The following is a 14,173-nucleotide window of genomic DNA, read 5'->3' on the forward strand; positions in this document are numbered from 1 at the left end:
GCCTATATCAGCTAAATTATTCAACATTTTTAAAGCAGTTACAGTTAAATAATATTTTAAAGCATTTAATCACTGAGGATTTATGAGCTTAATTAACAGTTTCTTTCATCTTTTGTTTTTCTTCACCAATGCATGCTTTTACAAATAAAATAGATACAGCCTTGTTATAATATTTAAATAAGATCAAATGTATTATTAGTAGTATTATAATTAATATAATAATAATTATTATTATCGCAAACACATAAAAATACATTTGAAATCTTTTGGCACAAGTGAATATGCATTTTATGAGACATACAAACTATGCTCAACAGAGCAGGATTTTATTGCCATTTCCTTTTGATAAAGTAACTTTCTTGAAATTGTTTCACTGTTTTCATGTCAAAACCAACAACAGTTACTATTGTTACTATTTCACTGACTTTTAAATTATTTTGTATCTGATTTTATCAAGGTATTCCAAAAGAATTCCTCAGATTTTGACCGAGTTGTAGATTTTGTGTAGTATTTGGGAGCAAGGGGCACCTGTAGAGTCTGTCTGATGCTGTGCCACGACTGACACCACAACAATGCAGCTTTGGCATTGAGATGAGCTATCAGACGGCTCTCAGACTCCCTACGATTCTTTGAGCAAACACATTCTTCACAAAAACTCCCAGACGCTGCCCTTATCTCATTAACAGGAAGAGAGAGAGGGAGAGGGCAAACAAATGGGCTGAAACATCACCAATAAATCCCAACTCTTTGTGAATGAAGCACCTGCTGTTATAACAGTGTAGCTCCTGTATATCCCACATGCTCTATATTCTCCCATTTAAACATAATCACAACAAGATGACATGATGCTAAGCAGTGTGAAAAAATACATATATAATGAACATATACATTTAATACATTTTCAACTGTTGTGAGAATACAAATGAATAAATAGCAATATTTTCAGCATCAATATTTTGCATACATAAACTTGGATTTTGAAGAAAGCGAGAGAAAGCAAGATTTCAAAAGATTATGTTAGTAATTAATGGTAAGACATGATAAACAAATTATATCTGACAATGCTTCATTCCAGCACCTAAAATATGCTCTATTCAGTACAAGCAACAGTACAGTACACCTCTCCCCTTATATAAAAAAAATTAAAAAAAATAAAATATAATAATAATAATAATAATAATAATAATAATAATAATAATAACTGGTTAAATGGACAGTCACCCCTATTTGAAACAGTGTTGATCATTTAGTCCAATTCTCAAATGTAATGTCTTTTGTTTTACTGTATCAATCATTAGTGTTAAAGAACACACATTTTGTGCTTGAGTCTGCTATAGTTACAATCTACGACACCCGTAGATCATTATGTTATAATTAGCTCATTTTAAATCACAATATTCATCTAAAACATCTTTATGAAAGACACAAGCCTGCTGATTTCCACGTAAGAAAACTGAAGTGTCCAATGGGAGCTGACGTTGCTGTGAATGTCATCACAACAAAGAGTCAACAACTCTGATGGATAGCTGCAGATCACACTAGCAATGAGCAGATTTTTTTTTCTTTTTTACCAAATTTACTTCGCAACGCTGCTGAATCCTATGTGTATCACCAATTAAGGAAATAAAATTGAAGAAAGAAGTACAGAGCTGTGGATGTGTGTCAGTGGAGGTGTACTGACTGGCAAAATTGCATCTTGAAAATAAGCGATTAAAGATTGCTCAAACATGCACAAATCACTCCACAAAGAACTTTGAGAGCGTGAATGAGAATGGGAAATAACTATAATATGCTTAAAAGCACTGAAAAGTCAACTTTGCAGAATAGGTCTGCTTTAAAGCTAAATAATTTGATCATTTGTTTATACAAATGATTCATCTGCACAAATGAGGACAGTGATTTACAGATAATAGTGAATTAATACTATCAACTACACTCTCCAACAGGTTCAGGGTGCTTTATTAGTACCTAGGTATTTATTTATTTATTTATTTATGTCTTTATTGCAGTTAAAGAGTACTGAGGCTGTGTGAGACAGAACAGCATCTGATGTGAAAATAAAGAAGGGAGCTGACCAGCCACTTATGCTGGTTTATTATTATTTTTCTCTTTATAAATGCAGCTCAAATGCAGGCAATTTCGATTGGAGAAATACATTTTTTATTTACACATCTATACTGTTCTCTCTCTCCTCCATCTCTGTCCTCTGTTTCTGTCTCTTTGTCCTCTGTCCTCTGTGTTTCTGTCATTTTGTTCTCTGTCTCTCTGTCCTCTTTCTGTCTCTTTATTCTCTGCCTCTCTGTTCTCTGTCTCTCTGTCCTCTGTCCTCTGTGTTTCTGTCTCTGTATCCTCTGCCTCTTTGTCCTCTGTGTCTCTGTCTTCTATGTCCTCTGTGTTTCTGTCTCTCTTTCCCCTGTCTCTCTCTCTTCTGTGTTTCTGTCCTCTGCCTCTCAGTCTCTCTGTCCTCTGTGTCTCTGTCTGTATGTCCTCTGTCTGTCTGTCTCTTTCCTTTGCTCCTCTGTACTCTACCTTTTTCCTCTAATCCTCTGGCTCGTGCATGGCCTCTTTCTCAATCTCAAAAGTACTGAGCTATAGACAGTTTGTTCTCCTGTGGCAGGACAAACTTTATCTGTTTCTCACACTTTTTCAACACAACAGAAGAAACAATGTAGATGGTGGTGCGCTCAGCTGCTGCTGCACTGTCTCTCCCTGGGGCTCCTCCACTGTTTCCCATGTTCATATCACGAGCCCTTGACTTTGTCACTCATGCAACAGCTGCTGGCTGATATGACAGCAGTGCTGTAGCCCGCTCCTCTCCTCTTCTACCACACGCTCCAGAACAATTGTTGAATTGTTCCATCAGGAGAAGTCCTTGGTGCAGAATGCAAGGACTTCTTGAGTGCTGTTGTCTACGCCAAGACAATAACTACATTTTTGCACAAGACACCTCTCAGGATTGTTAGAAATTGTGTCTGTTGGTCTTGTGGAAGAATCAACATCCTGAAGACTTCCACCTGCTTTCCAAACACAGCCAGACAAACACATTAGACTTGAGGTCAGGAAAGTCCCATAATTGCTGAGAGCAGAGGCTTCAAACATTACACTAAACCTGTGAAGTGCAAAAATATTCTAACACTTGAAAATGTTATGAAGTTTGTTTATATTTGACCCATTTCAATAATACTCTCTCTAAATATGTCTCTGTGTCAGTCTCCCACAGAAACAGGTGGATTTTCAGAGATGAGAACAAGATTGTTACATTACACAGGGTTTACTGACACCGCCACAACCTCAGGTGGTATTGTCTTAGCTGCAAACAATAACAACACAAAAATTATAATTAAACAATGACATGTGAAAGATGTGTGAGAGATACATGTCCTTCAGACACCTGATCCACAGAACCAGCCGGGCACTGAGTAAATGCTGTTCAGTGCTTAAGTGTGATGGGCTGAATAGGAGCCCACCACACTGGCCCCTTACTGTTCCCACCAGCAGCACACAGTCGCCTGAAAAACCTGATCCTTTTGGGAAACTGAGGTGTTGGGCTGTAATTTATAGGCAGTATCTTTCAAGTGTTTCTGTGGCTGCACTGGTGGCGTCAGCCCACAGCCCTGTGTGTGTTTAACAGCTACATGTGTCGCTCCCTATCTCACTCGGAGAGTGGCACAAAGGTAAAGGGAGGCTTAACAGCCTGGGAAAAAAGTTGAACAGTGTGAAATTACCTTGATCCAAAGATTCCTGCCGCATACCAGCCCAATGAACCCATAACAGAGCAAGCAGTCAGTCAGGACAGAACAGCTGACACACACAGAGGCACGGAGGGGAGGAGCTGGCCAGGGAGGTGAAAGAAAGATAAATGAAGCAGGAAAGAGGCCCACCTCCACTAATCTTACACAGTCCAGTCAGTGCTCAGGGTCAGTGTATCTATATCTAATGTACATCTTATGGTAATGCTGGACAACTGGTAGGCAAGCTGAGCTATGTTGTCATAGAATTTAGAGCAAATTAGCTGACACTGATTAGCATAAATTGGGTTACACATTCTCATATTGTCAATGAGCTTTTTTGTTCCATGTCTTTGATGACCACTGACATTTAGTGTGCTGTTGCATGTGCCTTTATTTAGCAGAACCACTTTCTGTGTTTGTGGGTTGCACCTGCTTGTATTTGCCTATATGAGATAAGTGTTCTGCACAGTGCCATACTTTGGCACGTGTAGATCAGACAATGGGTAACCAGCCTTGGTGATTAGTCTGCTCCGGATATGAGCATGTCTGCACTACGTGCTGTATGTAGAGCATCAGGCCCAAAGCTGAGTGTAGTGTCAGAGTGAGCCTCAGGTGCAGTCAAAGAGTTCTACTGAGTTATTAAATATAGAATGAAGTTTAAAATTGTAAATAATTTCAACAGAACTATTTTTAACTGATCCGTCAAAATCATATTCAATCATAGATGCACATCCAAGTGTGACTTTGCTGTAGCTTTTAAGTGTTTGTGTGCCTCATGTGAAGATAAGTTCAATAGTTTGCTTTATCAAATGTTTTTATCACATTTTATGAAGGGCCTGTCCAGACAGATGGCTAATGGCTTTAGTTCTAGTGGAAAGCTACACAAACTACATTTGTTATGGGTGTATTTTTAACAGTGTAAATAACCTGCCAGCGATAACGATCAATAATGTATAGGTATGTGCAAATCAATGTTACAGGAGTTTAACTGTTTCAGAAGTACAGAGAATGGATGTGTTACAGTCACCAATAAGCACTACTCAACTTATACTCCACTGACCACTAAAACTGCAGAGATCAAATTAAAGAATTTTTTTAAAGTTTACCATTCTCTTACAACACAGTTGTAATGATGTTATAACTTGCTTTGACATGTGTCAGTGTCCTTTTTGTTGTGTATGTTGTTTTGTCTTATTTCTTGTCAGCAGAATAAACAAATACAAATATAATATTGATGGTCAATCTATAATCCTTTTAAGTCCCAGTGATCTTGACTTTACATTCTGAACCATTGGTTTAAATAACATATTTTGGTTGGATGAAATGTTTTTCTACTTCTTCTGTAAGACACTAACGTAAACCGAACCTTTGGTCATTTTGCCTGTTGACGTGAAGTCGGCAGATCCATTCATGTTCCATTACTTTTGGAATGTCTGTTTGGAACAAGGGAGGCAGGAGCACATCACAGACTGGCGTTCACCTTTTAACCGGCCCCCTCCCACCCCACCGCTGTAATCATGTTAGCTCATTCAAAATCACATTTCAATTACTGACAGGAGTGTGACTGCTCAACATTTCTAATCTAATACATGTGTTTCCCCAAACACACTGGCTTGCCTTGTCTTGAATATGGTAGAAAAAGGATAGCAAAACATGCGGTCATGCAAAAGCTATAAAAAGGATGCTCCTCACTGATTCAGGCTCAAAAGTCCAAATCTATTTTTAGTCTGTTGTACTAAATTTATCACGGGATGAGATTTAAACATGCAAAATGCACCTTCTGAAAACAGATATCATAGCTTTTTCATCAGAACCCATAATTAAATGCTTACTTCTTTTTAAGCTCTTTCAGTTAAATTGTATAATCTCTGGTCAAGGATCAATCTTATTTTGCCACTTAAATTGTTGACCATTTTTGGTTACTGTGGAGTTTTTTTTTTATAGTTGCAGCTAATAAACCCCTGACATTTTCACCACAAGTCAATGATCCAGTGCACATCTGAACTACAGAGAAAAGTGAAAGAAAATCACCCGGGCCTGCTCTTCTGGACAAACGGCCGCCCCAGCCACACTAGAGCCCTGGAAGTATCACCTCTGGATGGTGGGCGTGACTGCATAGCAATTACCCCGCAACAGAGCAGGCTGAGGTCTGTGTGAGCGTGTATGTTTGTAAAGGGCTTTCCTCTCACCATCCCAGTGCTCTGGAGAGAGCAGTGAAAACAGCAGAGGTACCCACTGCTGTAAATCTGTAGTTTGTCCCACTGGATCAGGTTAAACTTCCTTTCTTTCTCTCTCTCTCTCTCTTCTTCTCATCACATCTGTCTTTCACTCTGTCTCTCAGCCTCTGTGTGCTTAGCGGCCTTGTGTCATTATTATGGGCCAATTTGTGTCAATGCTAACATCCCATTCATCATAGGGTGGAATGGTTTCCGCCAGGCCTCCAGGAGCCTGCATACCTCACCTCTCACATTTTCACCATGGTGGCATCCGCTCCGCTCTGAGGTCAAAGGTCAGAGTTCCAGACCTCCTGAGTGATCACTGGCTTCTCTGACTTCTCTGTGAACACCCCCAACCCTCCCCTGTGTCCACTCTGCTCCCATTCAGAGACCTCCCCATCCTGCTCTGGGAACTTTTGCCTTCAGCTAATCAATGCAGAGTAACCTTCAAATCTTTGCACTGTTTGATAAACCTTTCTCCTAACCCGAGCACATCATATTAGACAAATTGGTGCTTAAATGTCACAAATTACAGATTAACAAGGATCAAGAAGTATCAGTATCAGGCCTTTTAATATAGTAGACATGAATCTATAATGTATTAGGAAGGCAAATGATCAAAGTTGAGTATCTACAATTAAAAAGTCCTCTTCCAAAACCCAACCACCACCTCTAAAGCAAAACATTACTGATGACTTTCAAAGAACACATTCACATATCATATTGCCTAACATTTGATGTGGACATATCAAAAAGGAAGTAAGAAAGATGACTGTCTACACCCAAATAAGTACTTTGTCTCCGGAGCAGATTTTCTTACCTAATATTTTGTGACCCTCATGTGTGTTTGACGGCCCTTCCTCTCACTGGGACCCCTGCATGCGGGCTGATGCTTTATTTCTTATGAATGACGAGCTGAACGAAAGTGCATTCCTTTGTGCTCTTGCAGGGGAAGTAGCTTTCCACTTGCTTTAGTCTTACAGGATAAAAACAAACTTCACCACCAAGCGCAGTATATGATCCATCTGAAGATAAGAAGATGTCTACAGGCGTGACATTTGTGCCTGACATGCTGGTATCACCTGAGGTCTCCCCTTATGGCCGGACAAAGACGGGATTGAAGACTGATGTCAAGGTGAGAGGTCAGGATTCAAAGCTGAGCAACACTACACTGGTTCTTCTGACCTTATCTCAAACTCGGTTCACATGTCCATGTCCAAACCCTTGCATACATGCCTTCATCTCTTATTTAGAGCATGGCAAGCAAATTAAGACACACAGATGTCTTTTTTAATTAGACAAGAGGCTCAAAGAGAAAAGAGTCAAAGCACTATGCTTTACAAAACAGCAAGAAAAAAATATGAAAGAAAAAGTATTTATATTTTTTGTTTTCTTGTTTTGCAGAGGTTAAAAAGCAGACCCAGCTCTAGTGTTTTTGTGGCTTTCAGTAATAAATAGTGAAAAACACTGACACAAAATAAAGACAAACTAAAAGTTTAGTGGATGTAGAACACTACACATGCACATATGTCACTGAGCAAGGCAGCAGGTAATGGCATTTGCCTATACTTCCTATGCAACAGCTGGCTCTGGTTAAAAACCTGGAGGCGTCAAAGATCACCCCAGATCTTATTCTGGTCAGAGGGTCAGTTCATCAAAATACTAGAAAACTGCAAATTAAAAAGTAAAAATAATAAGGTATACCTATAAAACCACCTTTTCTTGTAAACGCCCCTGCCTTGGCGTAGCCCCAACAGTACAGTGATCCATTTAACATGATCAGACAACACAAGAGCAATTTTCAAAGAATTAATTAAGTATTAAGCAAGAAATTTGTGATGGCTACACCCACACTGCACATCATGATTATGACCTGAGTCCAATAAAATTTTTGCTTGGTCTAAAATGTGGAATGTATTTCAGCAATGTGGTGCATATTTCAAACGTACATTTAAGGCATACATAAGTAATGCAGTAGCATGGGGCAGCTGGCTTATGGGTCCCATTGCAAATGTTCCCTAGTGTTATACAGATGTATCCATGGTCATCCAGAGTATAAATGATTCCAATTCCAAGTTTATCAGACAAAGCCTGTGATTAGAAAAGAATTATACACCACCTGGCTCAAATTTTTTTTTGTTTGGTTTAATGTGTTGAATATGTCTGCAGTATTTGTTGCATAAGGCCAGCTGCACATTACAAAATTTTAAGTCTGCTTTTCCTCTCCATAAGTTTGAGGCATGACCGGATTAGCACTTCTTGTAAGTTATTATTTGTTGTGAGAGTCATGTCTGTGGGTGTCTGTGTCAGTTGCAACAAATCTCAAATTGTAAGGTTTCAATATGTCAAATTTTATGATGGTTGCTTGCGCTCACATTTACAACAGCCAATCAGAGCAGCCCGTCTGCGGCAGCCTCAGTTGCCCAGTGACAGCTCTTAAACTGTGGAAATAGCTTGGAGGACACAAACAGAGAGTTTGGACAAAACTAGTTGCTTATTATTAGTCCAAAATAAATGCTGGTTAGACTGAGGCCTTGACAAGTCATGTGAATCCTCTGAGAGTGTGTATAATAAAAACATTATTGTTGATTCAAAGTGATCTGAGAATGATGCTGATGCTTTTTAAAGTAGCATGACAATAGTATTTACTCTGCTTCAGCTCTGCAGTTGTGAATGTTCCACAGTTGATGAAATGGGCCACAGCAACCCACAACTAGAGTCGAGATACATAACTTTGGTAAATTCACAAAATAATTTGGTTGGGAGACTCCTCCAAGCTTATTATTGAGATTTCGCTTAATTACAATTTAACATTTGATTTTGGCACATCCGTGGCCTCTAGTAAGGCTTTGCAGCTACAAGCTAAAAGGATCCTTGTTGCCGTGGTATTTGCAGAAAATCTTTGCAGGACATTGGCAGACTGGCAAGGAAAGCACGTAGAGCATGCAAACTTGATTCCTCTCTCTGCCTTTGCCAGCTCTCAATTATGCCCAATTACACCTTTAACACAAGTGGGCTGCTGTGGACATTTTGCAGGGTGCGAGGTCAAGCATTTCCTGTGTCTCTCAGTGACCCCACATGAGGGGAATTCTCCTCAAAAGGGGCCTCGCTCTCTTCCTCCCTCTATCACTCACTCTCTCTTTCCCTGTGTTTGACCCCTCCTCCACTAAAAGTCCAGACCCATATCTTAACCAATAAGTCAGATATTTGGGGCTTAACCTCGTCGACTTGTTAAAGCTCCCCTCTCCCAAATGCAAACAAACAGGAAAAGGTATGCACACTACAACAAGCGCACAGGCCTATTACAGGGCAGGCATCAAAGACTACTCAAATAAACACTTGTCCAAAGGAAGACTAGTGTTAAAAGGTAGATCGTACAGCAAATATCTTAAATGGGCATATGGTGTCATATAAATTAATCAATACTCCTTTTTAGGCACTACTTACATTTTGATGAGTGCAACGGTCAGACATTTGCACACTTACACAAAAACCTATGCTGAATCTCAGCAAACATTTTTAGCCCTGTTATACTGCATTTGTCTTTGAGCATTATTATAAACATTAATATGATACATATGTAATAGCAGTGTTCAGTGCTGTACTTAAAGCCACTGATCTGAGCTCCTGAAAATCTCCCACAACTTTGGAGACATGTTTGAATACACTTTTAGTAGATGTTAAATGCCCCTGACCTCTAAAGAATGTGTTACATTTACATGTGTAGTGGGCCATACTCCAATATCTAATGTGTGTGTGGGTGGACGTTTACGTGTCTCTGTCAATATGTGAGTCAAATCTTTGAAAGAAAATGCACAATGGTAGTGTACTAACAGGTTGGGTTCCCACGCCCAGTAGGAAAATAAATACTCCATAATCACCGCCTATCAAAACAGGCAACGTACGGCGGCTGAACCGAAAATGGCACATTCCATGGGAAATCCATAGCGAGCAAGTACATGCTCGCTGCTCTGCGCTGACATTTCAGAGACACAAGGGAGAGATTAGAGACACATCTGGGAGGGCCGCAAAACCAGGATGAAAGATGGCCCAGGGAGATGGGGGTTAGGCCCCCTATTTTTATAAGATAAATTGGTGGTCGAAGTGACATTACAATGAATGAACTGACAAAGGTGAAATCCACCAGAGGCTTGTAGGTGAACACTTCCGGACTGGATGATTTTCATTTACCCATGAAGGAAAACATAAGTTGTTTAGTCGTTCATTTGTTAGAAATCATTACGCTTAATCTAGAGACTGACATCAGTGTGATATGTTCTCATAGACAGTAATGATTTCAAAGGAAACTGAATTTTATACCAATTTAATCTATTAAAATGAATGGATTGTTAGGCCATTACAAGAAGAAATATGCCCACACAAACATCAACTAAACTGAATCCAGTAATAAGAGGAACAGTAAATTTTGGAATTAAACTGCGTGCTTTAAACTTCTTTGAAAATGCTCATCCACCCACCACCCCACGCAATCCAGCCTGCAAGCCACCATGCAAACAGGCACCCAGCTACTGGAATCACGAGCTCTCCTGCCAACACACTAGGAGTGGAAACAAATATGAGAAAAGCCCTTTCAGGAAAAAAATGTCCTTTTCCCTTCAAATGCTGAGTAGTTTATAATTGAAGGTGGGGAAAATGAAAGAGGTCATTCATGACAAAGAGCCAAGATATGAGGAAAGCACATTTATGTCAGAGAGGAGCCCCAGCCAAGTCGTGCTCTCAGCTGTTGTTCCAAGCCACACATATATCACACAGCCACTTCCTCAGCAGGAGAAGTGCACGCTCCGAGGGGCTGTAGATGTCCATGAATACCAGAGGATGGTAGGTTAGCGTGGGCTCAAAGGTAACCCTCTTCTAGCCCGTCTGTCTGTCGCGATCTGGCAAATATTTGGTTGGATTTACTTTTGTGGTTAAGTATTGGGATTAAGCCAAACAAAGACAGACTGCTCCTTTACACGCTTCATGTTTGGAAAAAAAATATGGAGAGGGTGGCAGGAGTAACAGGTAAATGAGCCCAAGCGGGGCCACACTAAAAGACCATTGTGTGGCGTAGGCTAGCCCATTATAGGAAAGCTTTTCCAGCTTTGGGCCATATGTCACTTTTATGAACAACGCGGTAGGAAATTGGGTCTTTTTGAGTTGTTTGGCCTGGGAATAATGAACCACTGAAAATGATTGTTATAGATGACCTTTCGGCACTGTTCTCATATGGAGCCAATTGAGGAGTTGCACCAGAGGCAGTCAGACAATCAAGGATAAATCAATTGAATGTTATGGGTCAAGGCGGCGGCTGCTACAAGAGGTAAGGCCTGGGAACAAGGTAACAACAGACTTCCTGCATGGAGGAGGGTGCAGAGAAAAGAGGCCCCCAATGGTAGTTCCTATTCATTCAAAAGTGGCAGGGGGCTTCGACGCTGACTAACTGCAGGACAGGGCAAAGGGGTGGTGTCAAGTGATAGTTTTGAAGTTTTAAGTGGGCAGGGGTAATTCACAGCCAGTCAGTGAGTTTTAACAGACAGCAATCCTGGGGAGGTTTTTGGAAAGCAGTGAGCGAGTGTCAATGGAAAATTACTATAACAATAAACATCTTTCTAACTGAACTGTTAAAAGAACTGACAATATCATACTGGTGCCTTTTTTACAAAAAAGGATTTGATTTAAAGGTCCTTTATTAAGCAAAATGGACTCTTATAAGCTTTTCGTCCTGCTAGAATGTTGTTACCTCCTCAAAAACATACCTGGACTTGTGGTTGTTTCAGTCACACATGTTTGAGTAATCCTTAATTATTAGTTTGTCTACATCTCAAAAGCTGCTCTTTTCCACCTTGTGATGTCACGAAGAGGTAGTTTACAAGTTAACAGCTATCTTTTACATTTTGTTCAGTAGAGATTGGCATTTCCAGGGCTGAAATTATCCTAATGATTTTAGTGAAGATGTATGGAGTTTTAAAACACAATGCAATGAAGCATTTCTTGTATTGTCACATGACATCACGTGGTGGAACATGGTGTTTTCTGTTTGAGAGAGGTACTCAGTAACTTAAAATACCTGAATATGTGGGGTTTGTGTGTTAAACACAACTCCAGGTATGTTTGTCACAAGAAAACAACATTATAACAGGTCAGAAAATAGGATAATATGGGCCCTTTAACTTTACAGACATGCAATTATCTACAGTCAAAACATAATCTGCTCAATTTTATAAAGTGATTGCTATATTTATTTAGCATTTGATTTTATGCATTGTGACTTATACAGGCTTGGAATTGTAGCACAAAGCACACAAAACATGACTTATTGCTGTCTGAAAATTGTGATGTCATGTGGTAAAACAGGAAGTGCTCCACTGTGCTTTACAAAACAAACAAACAAAAAATAAATAAACTAAAAGAAAAAACAAGACCAAAACAAAACAAAAAACGAAACAAACAAACAAACAAACAAACAAAAAACCCAAAACAAAACAGTACTTTTAAACACTATCCGAATGATTTTAGTGAAGGTGTATGTTTTCAGCCCTGGAACTGTTCATCTTTACTGAACAAAAGATAAAAGGAGTTGTTAACTTGAAAACTACCACTTTATGACATCATAAGGTGGAACAGACCATTTTGAGCTTAAATGTAGCCAGACTAATAATAAAGGGTTACTTTAACATTTGTGAAAGAAATAAAACACAACTCCAGGTATGTTTTTGATTAAATAACAACATTATAACATGGCTTTAAGCTCACAAGAGTCAATAATGCAGTATGTTGAACAATTTTCAACAATAAACCTCAACAATAGGTTGTGTTAATGTGAAGAAAAAACAAACAAAACAAAAACAAATAGTTTATAAACAGTTAATTAACAAATATTCAAGAACAATATGGTGGGAATTGACCGTTTACCTGTCAGGTTTCAGATTTGTCAAAATGATTCATGATGAATAACTCTGTAATTACTGGGCCTGTCTACATGAAACAAAAACTGTCACAAAGTTCAGTGTTTTCTCTGTCAACATAAATAAACAAAAGTGAAATAATTTTTCACAATACTTTCAGAAAGTGGTTCTATTATCCAACCGCAAAGACTGGATTGTTTCCATTCGAAAGGGCCATAATATTAATATGGCAACTTTGTGGACCTAGTCTCAAACCCACTCATAAGATATTTGGATATTTCTTCCAAAAACACCCATAGAAGAATTTTGATCTCTGCCCTCCATCTGAAACTATGACACCATCAAATTCTACAGCATGAACACCACGTACACAACCAGTCAAAAGTTCAGACACCATCTCATTCGATCTTTTTTTCTCTTTATTTTGATTACTTTCTACATTTTATATACGCATAGAAGACATTTATGTAGTAAAGAAAAGAAAGTTTAATAACTCTAATAATACTAATATATTTTTGTTAAATATATATGTTATATTCAAATCCTCAAAGTAACCACCATTTGCTTAGTTGAAAAATATTTAGTAGTTATTTAGTTCCTTTTTTTGTACTACATAACTCCATATGTCTTGTTTCATATATTTGTTGTCATATATTTGTTGTCTTCCATTTGTATCTAACATATAGAAAGTCGCAAAAAAAAAAATAAAATAAAAATATAATATATATATATATATATATATATATATATATATATATATATATATATATATATATATATATATATATATATATATATATATATATATATATATATAATTGAATGAAATGCCATGTCAAAAGTTTGGACATACACTCTCATTTAATATTTTTTTTCTTATTATTTAATTTTCTACATTTTATATACTGAACATAAGATCTGAATGTAAAATATATATATAAAAATATATATATAAATATATATATACTGAGTAAAGTTACATCAAATGTTCTTTTCTACATAACTTTATATGTGTTACTTCATATATTTGATGTTTTCTGTATGTATAGTATATAAAATATAGAAAGCAGTGAAGACAAAGAAAAAAACCTTGAATGAGAGGGTGTGTTCAGACATTTGCCTGGTAGCATATATACACATTGCACAATCAGTCACAGGATGAGAGGGGTACTATAGACGAAGGTGTATATATCCGAAAACTTGTCAGTGGTAACAGCGAGCCCTCTTCAGACAAAACACACCCAGCACCTGATAAGGACCACGGTGAGACAAATTCCTCAGAGCTATGAGCATGTGGATGAGGGCACACTGTGTGGTCAAT

Source organism: Boleophthalmus pectinirostris, unplaced genomic scaffold, assembly GCF_026225935.1.
Source record: "Boleophthalmus pectinirostris isolate CB_2022bp ecotype Guang Dong unplaced genomic scaffold, ASM2622593v1 HiC_scaffold_2, whole genome shotgun sequence".
Lineage (NCBI taxonomy): Eukaryota > Metazoa > Chordata > Actinopteri > Gobiiformes > Gobiidae > Boleophthalmus > Boleophthalmus pectinirostris.